This window comes from Lissotriton helveticus, chromosome 3_2 (assembly GCF_964261635.1).
Source record: "Lissotriton helveticus chromosome 3_2, aLisHel1.1, whole genome shotgun sequence".
NCBI classification, from domain to species: domain Eukaryota; kingdom Metazoa; phylum Chordata; class Amphibia; order Caudata; family Salamandridae; genus Lissotriton; species Lissotriton helveticus.
Window position 1 is genome coordinate 404,540,397 of NC_136062.1, and position 26,062 is coordinate 404,566,458.

The 26,062-nt window shown below is 44.7% G+C and overlaps 1 protein-coding gene and 5 non-coding genes across 6 annotated transcripts in view; all 6 read left to right on the forward strand.

The window, feature by feature from the left end:
• The window catches only part of TRIM44 (tripartite motif containing 44), a 504,386-nt gene that overhangs the window by 312,404 nt on the left and 165,920 nt on the right, over positions 1-26,062 (forward strand). The window lies entirely within an intron of this gene.
• LOC144826764 (U4 spliceosomal RNA) lies at positions 5,687-5,826 on the forward strand. The gene has a single exon (XR_013609934.1). It is a non-coding gene; the product is annotated as a U4 spliceosomal RNA (small nuclear RNA).
• On the forward strand, positions 7,779-7,918 carry LOC144826765 (U4 spliceosomal RNA). The gene has a single exon (XR_013609935.1). It is a non-coding gene; the product is annotated as a U4 spliceosomal RNA (small nuclear RNA).
• On the forward strand, positions 15,581-15,720 carry LOC144826692 (U4 spliceosomal RNA). The gene has a single exon (XR_013609888.1). It is a non-coding gene; the product is annotated as a U4 spliceosomal RNA (small nuclear RNA).
• Positions 17,675-17,814, forward strand: LOC144826706 (U4 spliceosomal RNA). Its single transcript, XR_013609901.1, has one exon. It is a non-coding gene; the product is annotated as a U4 spliceosomal RNA (small nuclear RNA).
• On the forward strand, positions 25,458-25,597 carry LOC144826766 (U4 spliceosomal RNA). The gene has a single exon (XR_013609936.1). It is a non-coding gene; the product is annotated as a U4 spliceosomal RNA (small nuclear RNA).

Sequence of the window (26,062 nt, forward strand, 5' to 3'; positions counted from 1 at the left end):
TTCTTTTATCCGCATGTTACATTATTCACACCAGACCAGCAATGCCACTAATTGTTGGGTGTGTGGTCGACTCCCCCCTTTCCAGACACCGAAGGGAGTTCTGCCACTCTTTCCTTATCCATTTTCACATAATGGTTCGTGTGGAGCATGGTCCACGTTAACGTCATCCTCAACAGATATGTCTTTTCTTAACAGTACATGTTTTCCAGACAAGCAAGATCTTCCCCACAGAACAGGGTTAGATCTAGAAAATGAAGTTTATAATTTAGGTAATTATTCTTCGAATTTCATGGTCCTGAATGTTCAGTCTGATACTACTCCAGACTTACCTGCTATGTCAGTACTACCAGTTAAAGGTGAATTATGTGTCCGAAATAATGGTTCCGTACATGTAGGCCATAGTGATTGTACTACTATTGTCAAGTATAGTGACAGTAGGAAATCTATTTTTAAAGCTTCACGTCATTCTTATTTTGTTTGTGGTCAGACCGCATATGTTCGTTTGCCCCTTGATTGGGAGGGAACCTGTTACATTGCCTTCCTACTGCCACCAGTTTTTCTAGCCCCACCTGATTACCATAGGAATTCCCACCTAGTACATACTAGACACAAGAGAGACCTCCCGATTGTCGATTATACTGAAACTGCTCTAGAACAATACATAGATATCAATAAAGGTGTCTTCCCTTATTTAGGTACTGTCGTAAATAGTAAACTGATACGTAGATTAACCAGAACCCTTGAAGCAGTAGTGATCGAGACTACTTCTGCTCTAAGTAACTTAACCGAAGAGCAATCCTTTATGAGAATTGTCGTGCTCCAGAATCGTCTCGTCCTTGACGTCATACTGGCCGATAGGGGCGGGGCCTGTAGAGTCATCGGATCTAGTTGCTGCATTTTCATTCCTAATAACGCGCCGTCTGTTTATTCAGCTATAACCAGACTCCATAAAATTGCCCATATGTTACACCAAGATCCAGGCACCTGGACATGGTCCGGTTGGTTCTGGAATATAATTTCCGCCTGGGGATGGAAAGTATTGTCATTTCTGGGTATTGCAGTAGCGATCATATTCAGTTGCTGCCTCTGTATACAATGTGGCCCTGCGATTTGCGGCATTTGTGCTACCTCTTGTATTCCTAGTCCTAAGTCCCGTTCTAAATCCCGTTCCAAGAAAATTCGAGACGAGCAAATGATACTGTATGAAATGATAGATGGTATCATGAATATTGATGTTTCCTGATGGAAACGTAGTGACAAGGAGGGAATGTGGAAAAGTAAATTTTGCCATGTTCTGTGTCCCTACGTGTCCTCCATCTTATGTTATGTGTGCATGATTAATATGCATATGTATTCCCCATGTTCGATTAAAGATGCAATTACAGTTGTGTCCATCCCTAGTATGCCAGTTTCCAGTTCTCGTGAATACTATGAATATCAGGCCTATGTAAAGTTACGTTGCCACGTTTCCCAGTGTGCACGTTATTTCATTGAAAAGTCCCCGTTTCTAGGCCTCAAAAGGGCCCGGACACCAGATTCAGCTCCTGTCTCCTGAACCCTCGCTGAGGAGCGATACAGCCCCCACCTGCATCCTCGACCCTTCACTTACTTCCTGCCTCACAGTGCCCGGCTCAGCCTGGCTCTGCCTCTGAGTCTGCCAAGAGTATGTTATGATTCTAGTTATCAGTCCAGCCCTCCTTCTCTGCATTCCTAAGCTACTGAATCGCATCAATAGTTTCCGTCACAGTCTAGCCTTTACGTCTCCATGTAAGAGAAATACTGTATTAATGGTCATTTAATATTCCTCAGCACGTACTACATGTAGAATAATGCATGCTCCAGTCTTAGAGTCCGTTAGCCTCTCCCCTCCTGACTCTTAGTTTATATCAACATGTCCTCTAAACATCAGATACTAGATAGGGTTAGGTACATGTCGCCCTGACTCTCCAGACTTCAGTCTCTACTCCTAGCACAGAGTTCATAGCCCCCAGCTTCTCCTAGTAACACGTCATTGTCAGCTTGCGCGCACCATTAGGTTAGAGGTCCCGGCTCCTTAGGTAGCCCCCTCCATGTTTCCGCCCCATTTATGACATATTCTGTTACATTTACATCACATGTCTATGTACACGCCTCTTGTTACACCTACTTTCACCCTTATCTTTCGCGACTGCTATTGACCACACCCACTGCTCCGCCTATCGTATGTATTGTAATGCAATTGTTTTAGTATATATATATTTGTGTACTGTTATTAAAATGTTACGCCGATCCTGATCCAGCCCCCGGCAGCGCTGCCATCCCATTCCCATTCCTGTGCAGGTTGTCCTGTTCCTGTCCTTTATGCTGTATTAAACCTGCAAACTCCTACTACCTCGAATCTTGACTCTTATTTATTGAGCTATCTGTTATTTACTATGTCCAGTAAAACCTAGATCCGGTATTATTTATTTATATACCACAATTCGACTGGCTGTTGGGTTGAATTGTCAGAACACCAAAGATGGATGTTGCCAGATGCGTATGTGCTTGCGGTAGGTACTATGGCACATGGTTTGTCTCACATTAGTGCGAAAGGGATTTGTAAGTTGTTGGCTCCAGTATGGCAGAATTCTGGAATTCCTAAATGTGCGGAGAATGTGGTCAAGAATTGCATGGTGTGTTTGATGTATAATCCTGGCAAGGGAACTCCAACTCCAGCTGGTCACTTTGCGCCTCTGACGTATCCGTTCGAGGTTTTGCAATTGGATTTCATTCACATGGAAAGGTGCAAAAATTTAAAGTACGTCCTTGTAGTTGTTTGTGCCTTTTCTAGATGGGTAGAAGCATACCCCCTAAAAGATAATACTGCCTCGTCCACTGCCAAAGTCCTGGTCAAAGAATATTTCCCTAGATTTGGATTGCCAAGGATGGTATGGAGTGATAATGGAAGTGAATTTGTGGGGAAGGTGATGAAAAGAGTGTGTGAAGGGTTGAGAATTCGTCAGAAGTTCCACGCTGCGAATCATCCCCAATCGGCTGGTTTAGTGGAATGCTATAATGGCACCCTAAAGCTGAAACTGGCCAAGATTCAAGCGAGCACTGGTCTCCAATGGCCCGATGCTTTACCGTTGGCACTTTTGTCAACTAGAACTACAGTACATTCCCGAATAGGCCTTAGTCCCTATGAGATAGTTTTTGGCCGTCCGGCAAATGTGTGGGGAGTGCCGAGGCCAACGAAGTTCAGTGACATCGATTATCCTATGCTAGTGGACTACTTGTATGACTTAACGACTAAATTACGTGTCTTGCATCAACAGGTTCATGATAAATTGCCGCCAGCTTCTGTGGATCCAGGTCACACCCTCAATCCTGGTGACTGGATTTTGGTGAAGAACTTTCAGCGAACCAAGAATGATCAGCCCCGCTGGACCGGCCCACACCAAGTCTTGTTGTCTACGAGGACCTCAGTGAAAGTTTTCGGGAAAAAGAACTGGATCCACGGCGTACATTGTAAGAGAGCACCGTTGCCTCTGCCGTACGACCAGTGGGTCCGTGAAGGTATTGCAGATTCCGAGACTGAAAGGGTGCCGAAGTTTGCACCGTTTAGCGATGCTGAGTTGGTATGGAGAGGTTCCGAGAAAGAAGATGACGATGTTCTGCAAGAAGCTGTGCCTTTGTCTCTAAGATTGGACACTACTGAACCTGTACTATTATTCCAAAGTCAAACGAAGCCTGGAAAAGACCGTTATAATCTACGACCTAGGGACAATGAACTAGTAAAGTGAAATCATTCCTTTTTGATTTTTGGAACTGAACTCTCTCAGCCAAGAAACTTTTTTGGTATATTTTTGTGAACCACCATCCGGGTTCAGCTGTAGGGTCACGGTGTAAAGACTAGGCAGTGCAGCCCAAGACGCAAGGTTGACGGTTCTGGTTGGTCTAAGGGAGTTCCCTGGGCTGGCAGAAGCATTCTTTAGCAGAAGAAAACCAACCGCCGTGAACAGCATCGGTTAGAGGATGGAGTTTTTTGATACTGAGAGAACTGTTGAGAAAATGAACTTTAAGAAGAAACTGTGTAGAATTATGCATAGCAAATGTTTTCTGATCATATGTATTTTGATGTTTTTTAGCATGACGTTAGCTTTGGTGGGTTAGATTGTATTTTCTCTTCAACTGATTTCTGCACCCATTTACCAACCTACGACTTTACCGGCTACTACTTCTTTGCATTCCTTTCATGTCTTACCTGAACACGAACAGATTAGAAGGTCAGAATTTGTAAACAACTCGTTCATACAGTTACTGCATCAACATCAGTTGGTGGTGAACATCACTAATTGCTGGGTGTGCGGTCTTATGCCGCATACTACTGATAGAGGTGTTCCCTATTTGATTTTACCGTTTAGTCAGAATGGTTCTTTGTGGGCTTTTCAGACTATATTCCTTTATGCCATCGAAGTCTATCCCCTGCGTTCCATGAGAGATAACTCAAGTAATAAAGCCTTGGTGAAGGGAATTACGAATATGAGTAGAGATATCGAAACGTACAGGACTATTCCCAAGGATGAGTTACTAGCATATGTTGGTTGGAATGCAACCGGATATAGTATTAGTCTGGGTGAGAAGCAGAGACGGAAGAGGTCACCTCCGATTTGGATCGTACCCCACCGAGGTCATTTTTGTCTGCAAGGTAATGGCAGGAATCCGAAAGCTCAGTTGGGGAAGAGCGTTTGTACTCAGACGTACGTTTTTACGTCTCAATCTTCCCCGCCGTTTTTGGCAGCTAAGGGCACGTATTTTGTTTGTTACGACAGAGCATATACATGGATGCCCCCTGATTTTTCGGGCACATGTTATGTTGGTTACTTGTTGCCTCCTACGTACAGAGTCCTTTTTTGATCCACTGGGGCAGACACATATTGATGGGTAATGACCTGGAGTGAGGAGGCCAGCTTTGCTGCTGAGAGCCTCACGCTATTGGCTCTGGTGTGAGTTTAGTGCAGCCAGTGGGCCAAGATGAGCTCGCCTAGTGGACGTATTCAATCATAAATTGTGCGACAGGAGTGAGTTGGCTAAATTATGTCAAGAGAGTCAGATTATGCAGCACATTCTGTGTAGTATTTATTCCTAATTTGCCATATTAATGCTTGTTGCTGTAAAAGGGATCCCGACACCGTTCAAACTACAAAGTTACGTTGAGCAGGGAAAGTATATACATTCAGCGGAGCCCGTGGTAAACAAGTTTCACTGTAAATAGGGATTTTGCATTGAAAGAAAGTAAAATGCACAGTGTGCACGCAGCAGAAAACAGCTCAACATGTGGATGTCATGCAATAAAAGGTGTGCCTCTTTCATTCTTTGTGCCACAGTTAGGTATTAGTACTACTTTTCACTCAGTATCTATGCTTTGTGCTACTTTCTTTACTCAAAGTGCCCTCTTACATATCTGTGGTGTCACAGGAATTTTTGCTCAAGCGGTGACCGGGACCATTGAAAGGAAATGCTAATTAGCATATGTACCCCCAGAATCCTTTGCGCACAATACATCGTGTTTATAAGGCTGACAGGTAATAAGTATAGTTCAGAGTATTGCTCCTGGTGAGTTGTTGTTACATGTGTCTGAGTGATGTGTGAGGGTGACTTTTCCACACTGTAAGTGTACTAAGTTTCATTTCCGGTGCGTACCTCGAGTGACTTACCTCTCTTTAGCTTTGCGCAGTGGCAGTATCGTAGCCAATGAGGTCGAACCGAGGCGCGATTATTGCTTATTGAAAACTTTACCCAATACCCCGCTGTGGCGACTTGAAATATAGTCGACATTGCAATTTTTGACAGTCTCTAAGGAGGCTGATTTTACTGTCAATGAAAGAGAGCTGACCAACTGAATAAGAGGGACAACCCCCACTGGATCTGAATTTGGTGATTTAACCACATTATGTTGTTATGGCTTCAATATGTTAATAGTATTCATGAGGGGTGCCTAAAGCTCATTAATTTGTGAAATAACCGAAAGTTATGTGTTTTGTCTGCATGTGATTCAAAAATCCCACATAAAATCCGACACACTTATTGCCAAACCTGAACTAAATCACCTGTACCCAACTAATTACTACAGTAGACATTTATTGGGGTTTGGGGTGTTGCAAGAACCCAAACAGCCCCCTGAAGCTACGCCCTTGTCTAAACGTGCCACTGGTAGCAGTGTGAGCACATTAGAGTGAGAACCCCTTAAACATACCAGTGCCCTCTGTGCACATAAGAGATTAATAGGTTTGTTGGCTGTGTTGTGAGGGCACAGATGTATTCTTTGGGCGGAGACAACAATAATCCAGCAGGTGCAGTGTCACCGGGACCCTTTGCAGCGTATTTACGGCTGTGTTTATCTACCCACCCAGAGGACGGGGACCTTAGGGGGAAAATAGGTTCTAATTGTTTGTTGGTTTATGTTTTTATCATTATTTTGTATGTAGGTCATTTTCTGATATGTATTATCCATGTGTTTAGGCAGTGACTTCTGTGTTTGGTTAGTTCCAGGATTGATGCTGTGTGATGTCATGGTGGTTGGAATGTTTAGCATGAGAGTGCCTCGGGCATTCCAGGCTGGACAGGTTATTCTGTTCATTCTCTGGTGTGTCCCCTAAGGGACCCGAGTGCTGACTTTATTATCTCGAGGAATAAACCCTTCTACTGTTCACTGCTATGCCTATGAAGCGTCCTCCTTCTACCGATAGAGCTTGAATTGGCGACGAGGATGGGATCCGAACCCACCCGTGCAAGCACAAAGTAGTTACTGTCTAAATACATAGATAATACATGTAATAAAATGACCTACGTATATAATGATTAACATGAAAATATAACACACCATGATTCTTGGCGAAAACTCACTAACTGTAATTTCCCTTCTAGCTGTAAGACAATTGGCAACCCTCTGCAGTCTCGGTAGAGAGGTCAAGAATTGAATGTGTCTGAAGAGTGAGTCCTGTTTTGATCCACTGGGGCAGACACATATTGATGGGTAATGACCTGGAGTGAGGAGGCCAGCTTTGCTGCTGAGAGCCTCACGCTATTGCCTCTGGTGTGAGTTTAGTGCAGCCAGTGGGCCAAGATGAGCTCGCCTAGTGGACGTATTCAATCATAAATTGTGCGGCAGGAGAGAGTTGGCTAAATTATGTCAAGAGAGTCAGATTATGCAGCACATTCTGTGCAGTATTTAATCCTAATTTGCCATTTTAATGCTTGTTGCTGTAAAAGGGATCCCGACACCGTTCAAACTACAAAGTTATGTTGAGTAGGGAAAGTATATACATTCAGCGGAGCCCGTGGTAAACAAGTTTCACTGTAAATAGGGATTTTGCGTTGAAAGAAAGAGAAATGTACAGTGTGCACGCAGCAGAAACAGCTCAACATGTGGATGTCACGCAATAAAAGGTGTGCCTCTTTCATTCTTTGTGCCACAGTTAGGTATTAGTACTACTTTTCACTCAGTATCTATGCTTTGTGCTACTTTCTTTACTAAAAGTGCCCTCTTACATATCTGTGGTGTCACAGGAATTTTTGGTCAAGCGGTGATCGGGACCCTTGAAAAGAAATGCTAATTAGCATATGTACCCCCAGAATCCTTTGCGCACAATACATCGTGTTTATAAGGCTGACAGGTAATAGAGTATAGTTCAGAGTATTGCTCCTGGTGAGTTGTTGTTACATGTGTCTGAGTGATGTGTGAGGGTGGCTTTTCCACACTGTAAGTGTACTAAGTTTCATTTCCGGTGCGTACCTCGAGTGACTTACCTCTCTTTAGCTTTGCGCAGTGGCAGTATCGTAGCCAATGAGGTCGAACCGAGGCGCGATTATTGCTTATTGAAAACTTTACCCAATACCCCGCTGTGGCGACTTGAAATATAGTCGACATTGCAATTTTTGACAGTCTCTAAGGAGGCTGAATTTTGAGTTGACAAGGGGTGCATTTTTATGCCACAGCAGACCGGGAGACCGGGAAAACTCACCAGCAGGACGCAGGCAGCTTCTGGGGCCCTAACGCTGTGGTCTCGCCGCGGTCGCTCTACTCCACCTGGCGACTGGCGGCTGGAGACTATAGCTCCCAGGGGGCCTAGCACCAACTTCCTGCCGCAGCGCGCCCGGAGGAGCTACAAAATCAGAACGCTCCCTCCGCGTCGCGGAACGCGCGCGGGCGACGCCGGTCTGAGCCCGGGCAGAGGGCGGGCCGTCTGTGGCCGTCCGGGGACAACGGAGGACGGGACGGGCCATCCCTCTTGGCTGTAATTGTGAGTAATTGCCAATCCATACTCATAGGATTGTTATTCTTTTTTCAAAGCCCATAGCAGGGATTGTGTGGGTCTTGCATCTCCGATCCCTTGTGTGCTGCCTTGTGACTTTGACTCGCCACCAACCATGTCTATCCAAACCACTCTACCGGACAACTATTTGCTGAAAGTTGTCAGCAGAATTAATAGCGATAGAAGAAAATCGCTAGGGAAAGGCATTCTACCTGACCTACAACTGGACCCCACCAATGAGGGTAGCAACGACATTAACGAGGCGGCCGAGATTAATAACATCAGTATTAATGTTGAAACTATTGCTATAGAGGTTCCAGTCGATCTTACTGCAGTGGAAGACCTGCTAGTCTTATCTGAGATTCCTGATGGTACCCCGCAACAATCCACTAGGGCTACACGTTTTATGAGAGCATGTAGGAAACCTACCATGAAACGGGGTAGTCACTCGGTCAGGAAAAAAAAGGACTCCACCCCCAAGGAGAACATTGGTGATAAAGAGACTCCTACTAAGGACAGTTGTGTTACTCTTAATATTAACCAATTTGACTTGTTAGTGAGTCGCATTGAAGATAAACTGAAGTCGGTTGTGGAGCCTTTACTTGTTAAAAATGATGCATTGTCGGCTGAAGTATTGAGATTGTGGGCCTTGGTGGATCAGCAAGTAACCAAATTGGATAAATCCGCATTAGCCATTAGAGTTGCAACATGTCCCCAACCTGCCCCTAAGCCAGATAAGGGGAGGCCTTGTCAAATAAACACTGCCTCAAATATAGGAAGATAATCATCACAGGCGACACCTGCTTCGACTTGCCTGAAATCACTACCAGACCGTAATACGGGTCGACCAGTGCAGGTACCGGTGGATACATCTGCAGCCACAGGGCCTGCAGTGGCAATTGCTGGGGAAATTACATTACAAGCTCCGAATAGAGACAGGGCCATGCCGCCACCAGTTGCGCCAGCTGTTGTAGCTGGTTCTGATAGGGTAGCTGTGGGTATAAATAATCGTTCAGTAGACCTCCCTCCGGAGTGTGTACCCTATGTCGTGGTCCTAACTAATGTCCCGCCCCTAATCCAGGCCCCACCTTCTCAGGAATCCCTAGATTCTTTAAAAAATAAAACGGTCTCATGGCTAAATCGTCGCTGTGATTACCCAGTTACCTATTCGGACCAAATTATACCTACCAGAAGGGTTAACTGGATTGGTAATACTAGGAAGACCTGCGGGGGTGACTGTGTGATCGTCAATTCTAAATTCCCCCAGCATGTTGCGACGGTCTTACTTAGAGCAGCAGCTTTAACACAGTCTGAGACCGATGTAGCCGCACGACCCTTGGGCTACTTTTATAATCATCTCAATAGGTTGCCCCCCGCCAACTGTAAAGCTAGGGTTTTCGCCCCTAATTTTATACCCAATGGTGACAGATCTTCGTTACCTATTTTTAATCCTGAAATTAATGGTGGTAGATCTATCCTGCCCACGCCCTTGTTGAATCCTGTCCCCTTTGGTAACAGATTTGTAACATATACCCCTAATTTTGCACCTAACTGTGACAACGTTTTCTCGCCTGTTAATGGTATGGTTTATCAAGTCCCGGTCCAGAACAGGTACAAGTCCCTGAGTTTCTTGGACCGAAATGATTGACATCAGAGGGGGCCTGGGACTAGGAGGGATGTTATCCTGAGTACCAACAAGAATAACACAAATGAGGTGAGAGAGGATTTACCTTCTGCCAGTACGGGTAATTTGGAAAGTGGGACAGTAGTTCACTGTGTGAACGACATTGTTGAGGACACAGTGAATGCTATAGGTAATTGCATAGGCGGGCCGGCGTCTGACCAAAGTAACAAGGGTAATAGTACCAATAGTATTCTTGGTATCACCAATAATTGTCATTCTGTGGGGATTTCTATGGCAAGCTGGAATATTGCCGGATGGGCATCTAAGGCACTCAAGCTGGAATGGGAGGACATTGTAAGGTCCTATGATATTTTATGCCTGCAAGAGACGTGGTGTGTTGATAAACCTAGCCTTGAAGGGTACACATGCTACAGTTTAGATGCCTCAGGATCCAGCCATGGCAGGGCAAAGGGAGGTCTCCTTATCCTTATCTCAGTAGACGTCAAGTTGACTATTATCAAACATTTGTTAATTGAACCACATTCCCAAATCCTGTGGGTACGTTTACTGGACGGCACCGATGTGCTTTTAATTAATTTTTATAATAATAATTTTACTAATTCCCGGCACAAAGTGATAGATGAATTATCCTGTGCCCTAATGAAGCTGGTAAGCGAAGCAACATGCACTTTTATTTTTGTTTGGGTGGGGGATTTTAATTTACAAGTTTGTAGTTTATCCTCCTCTAGGGCTTGTGGGATCCTAACTAACAGTGGGGAGAGCATGTCCCACTTTCCACATAATGCTTACGGAGAATTAATCAATAGCACTATGGTTTCGTTTGACCTAGAGCTATTGAGTACTGTACAGGAGGAAAGTGAGTGTCCAATCTCCACTTTTACTGGAAGGAATGGGAGCTCCATTATTGATCATATTATGGTCTCATCTAATTTGGTACCTCATTGCATAATTAAAATAAGGGACACATCCTCCTTGAGCGACCATAATTGCGTTAGCTTGCAAATAACTACATGGATGGTTAGAATTGAATTTCCCACTAGAGTATTGGCAAATATAGAGCCACATAGGCCTAATGGGGTTAGGCTGAGATGGAAAGGGGAAAATTTGGCTATAGTGGAACCCTTAATTATAAATAAATGCAGGACGGATATTGACATTATCTTAACTTTAGGATGCTCGTCTGCTCAGGTTATGACTCATTTTCTTAACATCAATACTGTCATTAATAACATCTTTATGGGGAAAAAAGTTGGCAGAGGAGGGAAAGGGATTGGATGGTTTGACCATGCCTGTACGTCCCTGCTCTCACAACTCAAACAAGATCTGGCGTTACCCCAAGGGACAAGGATAGAGTCAAACTTTTAAGACTCGATTATAAAAAGGCGCTATCCAAAAGAAAGAAGGAATTACAGCAGGAAGCCTGGGATCATCTTACTCAGGCAGCAGAAACTGCCGATAGTCGCCTGTTTTGGTCTACTGTTAACTCCCCTTTCCTCCAAGATGATAAAATCCCTCATCTTTTCTCTAATGTGGCCAGTGAGGACTGGGTGAACCATTTCTCCGTGATTTTCCAAGATAATACTATTTTCCAAGATAATACTATGATGCCTCATGAAAATAGGACTTGGCCTGTAGTGCCTTTAGATATTTTGCTGGGAGAGGTGGAGAATGGCAAGGGGGTAAGGCCCAGGGGCCAGATGGAGTCCCGATAGATGTTTATAAGGCCCAACCACAGCTTTGGGGACCAATACTCACTTTGGTACTCAACGCTGCAGTAACTACCATGATCCCACCAACATGGGGCGACTCCATTATAGTCCCAATCTATAAAAAGGGGGATAAAACATTGGCAAGTAATTACCGGCCCATCAGCCTGCTCGACTCATCTGTAAAAATTATGAGCAGAGTTCTGCTTTCCAGATTAGAGGAGTGGGCTGATGAGAATGGAATTCCTCCAAACTCACAATATGGATTCAGGAAGGGAAGAGGGACCCTAGAACAGTGCCTGAATTTAGAATTGTTGATAGGCAAGTACACTAGAGCCAAACCCGGTAACATCTATCTTTGCTTTGCTGACCTTAGTAGTGCTTTTGATTTAGTTAATCACTCACTTCTTTGGTCAGTTTTGCTTGATATGGGCGCCCCGAAAGAAATTATCTTTTTTCTCGCCTGACTATACAGCAAGCTGCAAACATGTGTCCGGTATGGTGTTAGTGGGGAATGTACTAACAATTTTAATATGAAACGGGGATTTAGGCAGGGCTGTGTCCTTGCGCCCCTTTTATTTACCCTTTTTGTTAATGGGGTTGAAGTCGCCTTAAAAACCATCAAGGCTGATGCTCCACAGGTTGCAGGGGATAGTGTCCCAGTTCTGCTGTATGCAGACGACGCGGTGCTCCTGTCACGGACACCCGTCGGTCTACAGCGCCTGATGGACAAATTCACTGAATTTATTGGGAGCAGGAGACTGCTGATCAATAAGAATAAAACACATACGATGACTTGTGGAACTAAATCAGGCAGAAACCACTCCTTTTTATAGAAGGGGTTAAAGTGCAGCATGTGAACAGTTTTTGCTATCTGGGGGTAACTTTTACTAGCGATGGTAGGTGGGGGCATGAACTAACGAATGTCCGAACTAAAATGATCAAAAGCTCTTATGGCATTTTTAAATTTGCGTCTAAGCTGGGGGACAGGCGAATCAAGGATATGCTGGAAATCTACAAGGCACGTAGCGTATCCATTGCCCTTTATGGGGCGGGGCTTTGGGGCTATTGTAATACTGATTGTTTACAGATAGAAGAAAAAACCTTTCTTAAGAAATTATTGTGCCTCCCTAAATCTGCCCCAACAGAGTTGATCCATAGAGAGACTGGGGTTTTCCATCTGACCGAGCTCGCCTCTCTTAGGCCTTTATTGCTTTATCGAGCAATTTGGCTTAAGGAAGAGACTGAGTTCAAACAACTCGTAATTAGGGACTGCCTTGGATTAGACGATTGTATGCAGATACCGTGGCTTAAATATTTGGTAGACTGTTATAACAGTATCTTTGATATTAATTTGTTGTTAGAAAACTGTCCCCCCCAGAGGCCTTGCTAAACAGGACCTAAAAAACACCTTTATGTCACATAAAGCTCATAAACGTTCAGTAATAGCTAACTCCCTCGCTACTGTTAAAACTTACAATAAATATATTGCTGTTGAGGGATTTCAGCATTACTTGAGCGTAGTAACTAGGCCAACTCATAAGTTTGTATTGAGTAGACTAAGAGTTGGCATTGCTCATGTATTAGTAGCCTTCCCACATCCTAAAAAGCCCCCTTTGGGCCCTTGTCCCTGTGATGGACATTCAAAGCAAAGCACAATGCACTTTATGCTCACCTGTTCCCTATTTCAGAATGTTAGGATCTCCTTTTTAAAACCAATATTTCTTAAGTATGGAGTTTTTAATGTGGAGGATGCTATGTGTTTGTTGTATAATTTGGACCACCCGATATATGTTTTTATACTGCCAGTTTTATATGTAAATCTATGGCTTTTAGAAAAAGTATGAGTTTTTAATCATAATCATGTTTGCATTTTTCTAATTTTATTGCCTGTTTGCTGCGCTTTTATGGTCATTCCTATTATGAACCGAATAAAGCTTCATGAACTGAATTGAACTGACTTGAAATATAGTCGACATTGCAATTTTTGACAGTCTCTAAGGAGGCTGATTTTACTGTCAAAGAAAGAGTACTGACCAACTGAATAAGAGGGACAACCTCCACTGGATCTGAATTTGGTGATTTAACCACATTATGTTGTTATGGCTTCAATATGGTAATAGTATTCATGAGGGGTGCCTAAAACTCATTAATTTGTGAAATAACCGAAAGTTATGTGTTTTTGTCTGCATGTGGATTCAAAAATCCCACATAAAATCCGACACACTTATTGCCAAACCTGAACTAAATCACCTGTACCCAACTAATTACTACAGTAGACATTTATTGGGGTTTGGGGTGTTGTAAGAACCCAAACAGCCCCCTGAAGCTACGCCCCTGTCTAAACGTGCCACTGGTAGCAGTGTGAGCACATTAGAGTGAGAACCCCTTAAACATACCGGTGCCCTCTGTGCACATAAGAGATTAATAGGTTTGTTGGCTGTGTTGTTAGGGCACAGAGGTATTCTTTGGGCGGAGACAACAATAATCCAGCAGGTGCAGTGTCACCGGGGCCCTTTGCAGCGTATTTACGGCTGTGTTTATCTACCCACCCAGAGGACGGGGACCTTAGCGGAAAAATAGGTTCTAATTGTTTGTTGGTTTATGTTTTTATCATTATTTTGTATGTAGGTCTTTTTCTGATATGTATTATCCATGTGTCTAGGCAGTGACTTCTGTGTTTGGTTAGTTCCAGGATTAATGCTGTGTGATGTCATGGTGGTTGGAATGTTTAGCATGAGAGTGCCTCGGGCATTCCAGGCTGGACCCGTTCCTCTGTTCATTCTCTGGTGTGTCCCCTAATAAAGTGCTGACTTTATTATCTCGAGGAATAAACCCTTCTACTGTTCACTGCTATGCCTATGAAGCGTCCTCCTTCTACCGATAGAGCTTGAATTGGCGACGCGGATGGGATCCGAACCCACCCGTGCAAGCACAAAGTAGTTACTGTCTAAATACATAGATAATACATGTAATAAAATGACCTACGTATATAATGATTATCATGAAAATATAACACAACATGATTCTTGGTGAAAACTGACTAACTGTAATTTCCCTTCTAGCTGTAAGACAATTGACAACCCTCTGCAGTCTCGGTAAAGAGGCCAAGAATTGAATGTGTCTGAAGAGTGAGTCCTGTATTGATCCACTGGGGCAGACACATATTGATGGGTAATGACCTGGAGTGAGGAGGCCAGCTTTTCTGCTGAGAGCCTCACGCTAGTGGCTCTGATGTGAGTTTAGTGCAGCCAGTGGGCCAAGATGAGCTCGCCTAGTGGACGTATTCAATCATAAATTGTGCGGCAGGAGAGAGTTGGCTAAATTATGTCAAGAGAGTCAGATTATGCAGCACATTCTGTGCAGTATTTAATCCTAATTTGCCATTTTAATGCTTGTTGCTGTAAAAGGGATCCCGACACCGTTCAAACTACAAAGTTATGTTGAGTAGGGAAAGTATATACATTCAGCGGAGCCCGTGGTAAAAAAGTTTCCCGGTAAATAGGGATTTTGCGTTGAAAGAAAGAGAAATGTACAGTGTGCAGGCAGCAGAAAACAGCTCAACATGTGGATGTCATGCAATAAAAGGTGTGCCTCTTTCATTCTTTGTGCCACAGTTAGGTATTAGTACTACTTTTCACTCAGTATCTATGCTTTGTGCTACTTTCTTTACTGAAAGTGCCCTCTTACATATCTGTGATGTCACAGGAATTTTTGCTCAAGCGGTGACCGGGACCTATGAAAGGAAATGCTAATTAGCATATGTACCCCCAGAATCCTTTGCGCACAATACATCGTGTTTATAAGGCTGACAGGTAGAGTATAGATCAGAGTATTGCTCCTAGTGAGTTGTTGTTACATGTGTCTGAGTGATGTGTGAGGCCGATTTTTCCACACTCTAAGTGTACTAAGTTTCTTTTCCGGTGCGTACCCCGAGTGATTTACCTCTCTTTAGCTTAGCGCAGTGGCAGTATCGTAGCCAATGAGGTCGAACCGAGGCGCGATTATTGCTTATTGAAAACTTTACCCAATACCCCGCTGTGGCGACTTGAAATATAGTCGACATTGCAATTTTTGACAGTCTCTAAGGAGGCTGATTTTACTGTCAAAGAAAGAGAACTGACCAACTGAATAAGAGGGACAACCTCCACTGAATCTGAATTTGGTGATTTAACCACATAATGTTGTTATGGCTTCAATATGGTAATAGTATTCATGAGGGTTGCCTAAAACTCATTAATTTGTGAAATAACCGAAAGTTATGTGTTTTTGTCTGCATGTGGATTCAAAAATCCCACATACAATCCGACACACTTATTGCCAAACCTGAACTAAATCACCTGTACCCAACTAATTACTACAGTAGACATTTATTGGGGTTTGGGGTGTTGTAAGAACCCAAACAGCCCCCTGAAGCTACGCCCCTGTCTAAACGTGCCACTGGTAGCAGTGTGAGCACATTAGAGTGAGAACCCCTTAAACATACCAGTGCCCTCTGTGCACATAAGAGATTAATAGGTTTGTTGGCTGTGTTGTGAGGGCACAGAGGTATTCTTTGGGCGGAGACAACAATAATCCAGCAGGTGCATTGTCACCGGGGTCCTTTGCAGCGTATTTACGGCTGTGTTTATCTACCCACCCAGAGGACGGGGACCTTAGCGGAAAAATAGGTTCTAATTGTTTGTTGGTTTATGTTTTTATCATTATTTTGTATGTAGGTCATTTTCTGATATGTATTATCCATGTGTTTAGGCAGTGACTTCTGTGTTTGGTTAGTTCCAGGATTGATGCTGTGTGATGTCATGGTGGTTGGAATGTTTAGCATGAGAGTGCCTCGGGCATTCCAGGCTGGACAGGTTCCTCTGTTCATTCTCTGGTGTGTCCCCTAAGGGACCCGAGTGCTGACTTTATTATCTCGAGGAATAAACCCTTCTACTGTTCACTGCTTTGCCTATGAAGCGTCCTCCTTCTACCGATAGAGCTTGAATTGGCGACGAGGATGGGATCCGAACCCACCCGTGCAAGCACAAAGTAGTTATTGTCTAAATACATAGATAATACATGTAATAAAATGACCTACGTATATAATGATTAACATGAAAATATAACACAACATGATTCTTGGCGAATACTCACTAACTGTAATTTCCCTTCTAGCTGTAAGACAATTGGCAACCCTCTGCAGTCTCGGTAGAGAGGCCAAAAATTGAATGTGTCTGAAGAGTGAGTCCTGTTTTGATCCACTGGGGCAGACACATATTGATGGGTAATGACCTGGAGTGAGGAGGCCAGCTTTGCTGCTGAGAGCCACACGCTATTGGCTCTGATGTGAGTTTAGTGCAGCCAGTGGGCCAAGATGAGCTCGCCTAGTGGACGTATTCAATCATAAATTGTGCGGCAAGAGAGTTGGCTAAATTATGTCAAGAGAGTCAGATTATGCAGCACATTCTGTGCAGTATTTAATCCTAATTTGCCATTTTAATGCTTGTTGCTGTAAAAGGGATCCCGACACCGTTCAAACTACAAAGTTATGTTGAGTAGGGAAAGTAAATACATTCAGCGGAGCCCGTGGTAAAAAAGTTTCCCGGTAAATAGGGATTTTGCGTTGAAAGAAAGAGAAATGTACAGTGTGCAGGCAGCAGAAAACAGCTCAACATGTGGATGTCATGCAATAAAAGGTGTGCCTCTTTCATTCTTTGTGCCACAGTTAGGTATTAGTTCTACTTTTCACTCAGTATCTATGCTTTGTGCTACTTTCTTTACTAAAAGTGCCCTCTTACATATCTGTGATGTCACAGGAATTTTTGCTCAAGCCATTGACCGGGACCTTTGAAAGGAAATGCTAATTAGCATATGTACCCCCAGAATCCTTTGCGCACAATACATCGTGTTTATAAGGCTGACAGGTAATAGAGTATAGTTCAGAGTATTGCTCCTGGTGAGTTGTTGTTACATGTGTCTGAGTGATGTGTGAGGCCGATTTTTCCACACTCTAAGTGTACTAAGTTTCTTTTCCGGTGCGTACCTCGAGTGATTTACCTCTCTTTAGCTTTGCGCAGTGGCAGTATCGTAGCCAATGAGGTCGAACCGAGGCGCGATTATTGCTTATTGAAAACTTTACCCAATACCCCGCTGTGGCGACTTGAAATATAGTCGACATTGCAATTTTTGACAGTCTGTAAGGAGGCTGATTTTACTGTCAAAGAAAGAGAACTGACCAACTGACTAAGAGGGACAACCTCCACTGGATCTGAATTTGGTGATTTAACCACATTATGTTGTTATGGCTTCAATATGGTAATAGTATTCATGAGGGGTGCCGAAAACTCATTAATTTGTGAAATAACCGAAAGTTATGTGTTTTTGTCTGCATGTGGATTCAAAAATCCCACATACAATCCGACACACTTATTGCCAAACCTGAACTAAATCACCTGTACCCAACTAATTACTACAGTAGACATTTATTGGGGTTTGGGGTGTTGTAAGAACCCAAACAGCCCCCTGAAGCTACGCCCCTGTCTAAACGTGCCACTGGTAGCAGTGTGAGCACATTAGAGTGAGAACCCCTTAAACATACCAGTGCCCTCTGTGCACATAAGAGATTAATAGGTTTGTTGGCTGTGTTGTGAGGGCACAGAGGTATTCTTTGGGCGGAGACAACAATAATCCAGCAGGTGCAGTGTCACCGGGGCCCTTTGCAGCGTATTTACGGCTGTGTTTATCTACCCACCCAGAGGACGGGGACCTTAGCGGAAAAATAGGTTCTAATTGTTTGTTGGTTTATGTTTTTATCATTATTTTGTATGTAGGTCTTTTTCTGATATGTATTATCCATGTGTTTAGGCAGTGACTTCTGTGTTTGGTTAGTTCCAGGATTGATGCTGTGTGATGTCATGGTGGTTGGAATGTTTAGCATGAGAGTGCCTCGGGCATTCCAGGCTGGACCGGTTCCTGTTCATTCTCTGGTGTGTCCCCTAAGGGACCCGAGTGCTGACTTTATTATCTCGAGGAATAAACCCTTCTACTGTTCACTGCAATGCCTATGAAGCGTCCTCCTTCTACCGATAGAGCTTGAATTGGCGACGAGGATGGGATCCGAACCCACCCGTGCAAGCACAAAGTAGTTATTGTCTAAATACATAGATAATACATGTAATAAAATGACCTACGTATATAATGATTATCATGAAAATATAACACAACATGATTCTTGGTGAAAACTGACTAACTGTAATTTCCCTTCTAGCTGTAAGACAATTGACTACCCTCTGCAGTCTCGGTAGAGAGGCCAAGAATTGAATGTGTCTGAAGAGTGAGTCCTGTTTTGATCCACTGGGGCAGACACATATTGATGGGTAATGACCTGGAGTGAGGAGGCCAGCCGTGCTGCTGAGAGCCTCACGCTATTGGCTCTGGTGTGAGTTTAGTGCAGCCAGTGGGCCAAGATGAGCTCGCCTAGTGGACGTATTCAATCATAAATTGTGCGGCAGGAGAGAGTTGGCTAAATTATGTCAAGAGAGTCAGATTATGCAGCACATTCTGTGCAGTATTTAATCCTAATTTGCCATTTTAATGCTTGTTGCTGTAAAAGGGATCCCGACACCGTTCAAACTACAAAGTTATGTTGAGTAGGGAAAGTAAATACATTCAGCGGAGCCCGTGGTAAAAAAGTTTCCCGGTAAATAGGGATTTTATGGCACGACACGGAGGCCAATATTATGCAAATCTCCTTTATTGCGTAGCTCACAGCAGCAACAATGAGAGATCTAGAACTTGAATGAACATTCCAACAGAGAGGATATAGTCCATGAACACACAGTAGACTTCCTTCTTTGTTGCTGCTGCTCACAAGATAAGTACCTTATTTTTTGCTCTCCGCACTTTACCTGTCTGTGCGCTCTGTATGTATCAGATTGGGTCGAGGGAGACTGTATTGAGTGTTTCTTCCCACCCTACTCCCCTCTTCCCTTTATCCAGCAGCATATCTTATATACTTCTTATATTTCACATACTCTGTATACTTTATGTACCCTGTTTGCTTGTACATATTGCTTGTTTCCTATCCTTTTCCTTAACCTGGGCAACATTGTGCCCCCCTGCGCGTGGTTTTCTCTCGCTTCCTGCCTCTCGAGCGGCGCTCGGTGCTTTTCCCCACCCGCCCGCTCCCCCTCCTTCCCCCTTGGCTCCTTAAGGCCGAGCGGGGCTCCCGAGTCCCTGTTTCTTTCGCTCTTCCAGCGCTCCTTGTTCCCCTTCACGCGGGACCGGCGTCCTTTGAAACGCCGGCCCGCGCTCCTGGTTGGTGCACGCTGGGACTCGTACGGGGACCGGCGTCTTTTGAACACCGGTCCCGTACTCTGGCCTCACACACACGCGTCTCCATGGTGACAGCACGGCGCCCTCGCTTCAACGCGAGGTCGCGCCGCGTTACCATGGAGACCGGATCTAAGACCGACGAATGAGCCTCGCTCCACAAGCGAGAGGCTCCAACAGCCTAAAGACCCTTACCTGCCTCCGTTTCCTCCCGGATCCTCGGCGCTATCGACCCCATGCCCTCCGCCATCCTAACCAATTAATAACATATTAAAAAAAAAAAAAAAAAAAAGGATGGTCACAAACATAAAGGAAGGACTAAAGGTCTAAAGGGCATATTTTATACGAAACCAACAAGGGACTTACAACCCTTACTCGAACTATTAGAGGAAAGACCCTTTCCACTACCCCTGTTACCATAACTACCTACATCCATTTTGTCTTCAACATTCTCTCTTTTTCAGTTGATTTTCACTTCTTCTGATCTCAGCCTGTTAGCATGTCCTCTGACCCTTCCTCCTCCTCTATGGAGGACAAATTGGAAAGCCTTATTAACAAAACCCTTGACAAGGTAATGGGATCCCTTGAGGATACCATTAACAAGAAATTGGAAACCCTGGCCAAATCAGCTTGGCCACCTATGAGGACCCAAGGGGACCCTACCGAGCCCTCAACAAGCCAAAGAAAAAGGCAGTCCACTTCCAATCCACCCCAAATGGCTAAAAAACCAAGAAGCACAAAGCCTCTGCTCTCTGATTCACGCTCTGGCGGTGACTATGCTGGTGCCTCGGGCACGCTAGATGGGCAACTCAGAGGCCCTAGCCTTCCTATCCCCATTGACAGCGACGATGGAGGCGAAGATGAAATTGACCTGTCTTGCTCCTCAGAGTTTGACTCTGACCAGGAGGAAGGCGAAATCAGAAACCTATCTGGTGAGGCATCAGGGGCCTCGGGCTCAAAAATGGGGATACTTGACCCCTTTGGGGAACATATGTTCGACCCGCTCCTCATCAAGCATCCACTCTCCCCAGAGTGGACACCATCCCAACACATTGCCGAATACCTGTCCTTTTGGCTCCGCAAAGAGATACCAAAGGAGGTCAGGGCCCGCCTCAGGTCCGAATGTCCTCGCCCCTCCCTCCCCGACAAAATAGCCATGACCCCCGAACTAGACACCAAAGTGGTGGCATTCATTGCCAAAACGGGGAAGGACCCCAGGAGGGGACTTGACAGAGGACTCAAATCCTGCCAGGACAGATTACTGGATATTACAGGCCCCCTGACCAAAATGTTTGAGATGGCTGAAGTAGCTTACGTCTCTGATTCCCCCATTGACCCAAAGGAACTGCGACAGTGGGCGCAAAGGGCTATATGCCTCCTGGGCAATGCAAACACTGCCCTCTCTAATGAAAGACGGAAGAGCGTGCTTCTCAAAATTGGCCCTAAACTAGCTGAGCTATCCAACAAGGAATGTGGCGCCTCCTCGCAAGGTCTTCTCTTTGGAGAAGAATTCATTAGGGATATGGCCAAATACGTGGGAGTTTTCAACTCCATCCAAAAATCCCAGAAAGACATTAAAAGGGTTTTCAACACCAGAGGTGTTTTTTCCCGGGCCGGGAGGATGCGGGGTCGATTCCCCGGCCGTGGAAATGGCTCGACAAGACCCTTTGGAGGACGAGGAGGAAGGTCCTTTCAGTCCGGTTATGGCTTCCAGTCATCATCCTTCTTTCCCCAAAGACAACGATCCAGAGGAAGAGGATTCAGAGGCGAAAGGAGGACAAGACCCTTCTCTACCGGTAAGATCTCCCAAAGACCCTTCAGATACCCCTATGAAGGTGGGCGGGAGACTAGCCCTCTTCTCTGGGAACTGGACCGCAGTAAGTCAGGATCCCTGGGTGTTAGACACCGTCAGAGGGTACAAAATAGAATTCGTCGGCTCCCCCGTCCAGGAGAGACTTCCCCGAGAAATACGCTTCTCACAAAAAGATTCTGCTTTAGTCTCCCAGGAAGTAAAGGACCTCTTTTCAAAAGGTGCAATCCGGCAGGGGAAAGAAATAGGCTTTATCAGCAACGTCTTTCTCGTAGAGAAGAAGGACAAGAAAATGAGACCCGTCATAAATCTCAAGGAGCTGAACCAGTGGGTGGTCTTCCGACATTTCAAAATGGAGGGAATCCACCTTCTCAGAGATGTCCTGAGGAAGGGCGACTGGCTCACTCGCCTAGACCTCAAGGACGCATATCTGACTATCCCAATCTGGCCCCCTCACCAGAAATTCCTTCAATTTCTCTGGGAGGGCAAACTTTGGCAATTTTGCAGCCTTCCCTTCGGCCTCTCCTCAGCCCCTTGGTGCTTCACCAAGGTTCTTCGTCCCATAGCTGCTTGGCTAAGGAACCAAGGGGTCAGACTGATCCTCTACCTCGACGACATCCTGATAATGGCCGAATCCAAAGAGGTCGCTTCTCGACACACTACCCTTGCCATAAATCTTCTGGAACACTTAGGGTTTGTGATAAACACGAAAAAATCCTCCACTTCTCCAACCCAAGTCACTCAGTTTTTGGGTTTTTCAGTAGATACTCTCCATGCCGAACTCAAGCTTCCTGGCGACAAACTCAGGAAACTGAGGAAGGAGCTGAGAAAGGTGCTAAGGATTCGATCCTTTCCCCTAAGGACCCTAGCGAGGATACTGGGTCTACTCTCCTCAACTATCCAAGCAATCTATCCAGGTCCCCTTCACTATCGAGCGCTTCAGAGGCTCAAAGCCAAAGCCCTCAGATTCAACATGTCCTACTCTCAAATAGTCTCCCTGGACACCGACTCCAAGAAGGAGATCATATGGTGGTTAAAAAATGCAGAAGCCTGGAACGGCAGAGCAATCTTCGGAGAAGAACCAGACCTAGTCATTCACTCGGATGCGAGCCTGGAGGGTTGGGGCGCGACCTGCGGCGACTCCTCGACCGGGGGACTTTGGACGCAACAGGAAAAGGATCTTCATATCAACTGCCTAGAACTCCTGGCGGGATCCTTTGCCATCCAGAGCTTTACCAAAGACCAGATGAAATGCTCGGTCATGCTTCGCATGGACAACGTGTCCGCTGTGAGATACGTGAACAAAATGGGCGGCCCTCATTCCAAGGGCCTCTCGGACCTAGCCAAGAACTTTTGGGCCTACTGCCTCAACAAGGGCATTTCGGTCATTGCCGAACATATTCCGGGGTTGAACAATGGGGTAGCAGACTGGTTCTCCAGGAACTATGTGGATTCAAGCAACTGGAGACTAGACAGGAACACCTTCCTTGCGATTCAATCTCGGTGGGGCCCCTTCGGGATAGACCTTTTTGCGGACCGTCTAAATACTCAGCTGCCCAAATTTTTCAGCTGGAGACCGGACCCCCTGGCCTTGGGAATAGACGCGTTTTTTCAGAACTGGCTTGGTCTGAGACCCTATGCATTCCCACCTTTTGCCATGCTTCCTCGCCTCCTTGTTCAGGCCCGGAGGAACAAAGAGTCCATAGTAGTAATAACTCCCCTTTGGAGTTCCCAAGCGTGGTTCCCCATCCTATTGGAGATGAGCGTGGATTTTCCAATCCTCATCCCTGTTTTCAAAGACCTACTGGTAGGACCTCACGGAGAATACCATCCACTCCTTCTTCAGGGCACCCTGTGTCTGATGGCCTGGAAGATTTCAGGAGACAGTGGCAGATCCCTGGACTTTCGGAAGGCGCTTTCAGGCTCATGTCAGAATCATGGGCCCCCGGTACCAGGAAAGAATATAGATTGGCCTGGCACAAATGGGTTTGCTGGTGCCTTCGACGGGGTTATGATCCCGTTTCAGCTGATATAGTTCAAGTTCTTAACTTCTTAACTGAAATCTTCGTTTCGGGTCTGGCCTATCGGACCGTTAACGTTTATAGATCAGCTATTGCTGCAGGTCATTGCTTGCTAGATGGTTCTTCGGTAGGCCAAAATCTTCTGACCAAAAAACTTATGAGGAGTATGCGGGTTTTGAATCCTCCTCTACCAAAATATTCCGCTCTCTGGGACGTGAGAGACGTCCTCAGACTACTCTCCTCTTGGGGCGAGAACTCTTCTCTCTCTTTGAAGAAATTGTCTTTTAAATTAACTGTTCTTCTCTGCCTCGTCTCCTTCAGACGTACCTCGGACGTTAAGGCCTTAGATGTCTCTAATAGGGCTTTTCAACCTGAAGGTGTTTGCTTTTTCATTAAAAGACGGACTAAAACTTTGTCAACCTCTGTTTTCTATCCCTTTTTCCCTCAAAATGAGATCTTGTGTGTGGTACGTTGTCTCTTGGAATATGAGAAAAGGACCTTAGGTCTAAGGGGTTCTGTAGATCAATTAATTATTTCCCACAGGTTCCCTCATAAAGCTGTTTCCTCTCCCACCTTGGCTAGATGGGTTAAGGATGTCATGAAAGAAGCTGGTATTGATACTTCAATTTTCGGAGCTCACTCCCTCAGAGGTGCTTCAGCTTCAAAAGCTTTTATCTTGGGTGGCGGCCTCCAGGATATCCTTAGGGCTGCAGACTGGTCAAACGAATGTATCTTTAAGAGATGTTACTTTAAACCTGTTTCAAATGTGATTGATAGTGTTTTGAACACACTTTGAACTTGCATAATATTGGCCTCCGTGTCGTGCCATAAAATTTAGATTTTTCACAGCCTGCTGGGCAGAAAATCTGGATTTTATTAAGGACACGGAGGCTAAGATTATCCCACCTCTTTTATTCCCACCCTGGGAATGTTTATTACCTTCTTACTCTTCTTTTTCAGATTAATTTCTTCAAAAGAAGACTCGGATGAATTCTCTATGGTTCTACGTTGGATCCAGAGTCTTCTAAGTTATTCCTGATTATCTTGTTCGCTTACAAAGAAGGAAGTCTACTGTGTGTTCATGGACTATATCCTCTCTGTTGGAATGTTCATTCAAGTTCTAGATCTCTCATTGTTGCTGCTGTGAGCTACGCAATAAAGGAGATTTGCATAATCTTAGCCTCCGTGTCCTTAATAAAATCCAGATTTTCTGCCCAGCAGGCTGTGAAAAATCTAAATTTTGCGTTGAAAGAAAGAGAAATGTACAGTGTGCAGGCAGCAGAAAACAGCTCAACATGTGGATGTCATGCAATAAAAGGTGTGCCTCTTTCATTCTTTGTGCCACAGTTAGGTATTAGTACTACTTTTCACTCAGTATCTATGCTTTGTGCTACTTTCTTTACTCAAAGTGCCCTCTTACATATCTGTGATGTCACAGGAATTTTTGCTCAAGCGGTGACCGGGACCTTTGAAAGGAAATGCTAATTAGCATATGTACCCCCAGAATCCTTTGCGCACAATACATCGTGTTTATAAGGCTGACGGGTAATAGAGTATAGTTCAGAGTATTGCTCCTGGTGAGTTGTTGTTACATGTGTCTGAGTGATGTGTGAGGCCGATTTTTCCACACTCTAAGTGTACTAAGTTTCTTTTCCGGTGCGTACCTCGAGTGACTTACCTCTCTTTAGCTTTGCGCAGTGGCAGTATCGTAGCCAATGAGGTCGAACCGAGGCGCGATTATTGCTTATTGAAAACTTTACCCAATACCCCGCTGTGGCGACTTGAAATATAGTCGACATTGCAATTTTTGACAGTCTCTAAGGAGGCTGATTTTACTGTCAAAGAAAGAGAACTGACCAACTGAATAAGAGGGACAACCTCCACTGGATCTGAATTTGGTGATTTAACCACATTATGTTGTTATGGCTTCAATATGGTAATAGTATTCATGAGGGGTGCCTAAAACTCATTAATTTGTGAAATAACCGAAAGTTATGTGTTTTGTCTGCATGTGAATTCAAAAATCCCACATAAAATCCGACACACTTATTGCCAAACCTGAACTAAATCACCTGTACCCAACTAATTACTACAGTAGACATTTATTGGGGTTTGTGGTGTTGTAAGAACCCAAACAGCCCCCTGAAGCTACGCCCCTGTCTAAACGTGCCACTGGTAGCAGTGTGAGCACATTAGAGTGAGAACCCCTTAAACATACCGGTGCCCTCTGTGCACATAAGAGATTAATAGGTTTGTTGGCTGTGTTGTTAGGGCACAGAGGTATTCTTTGG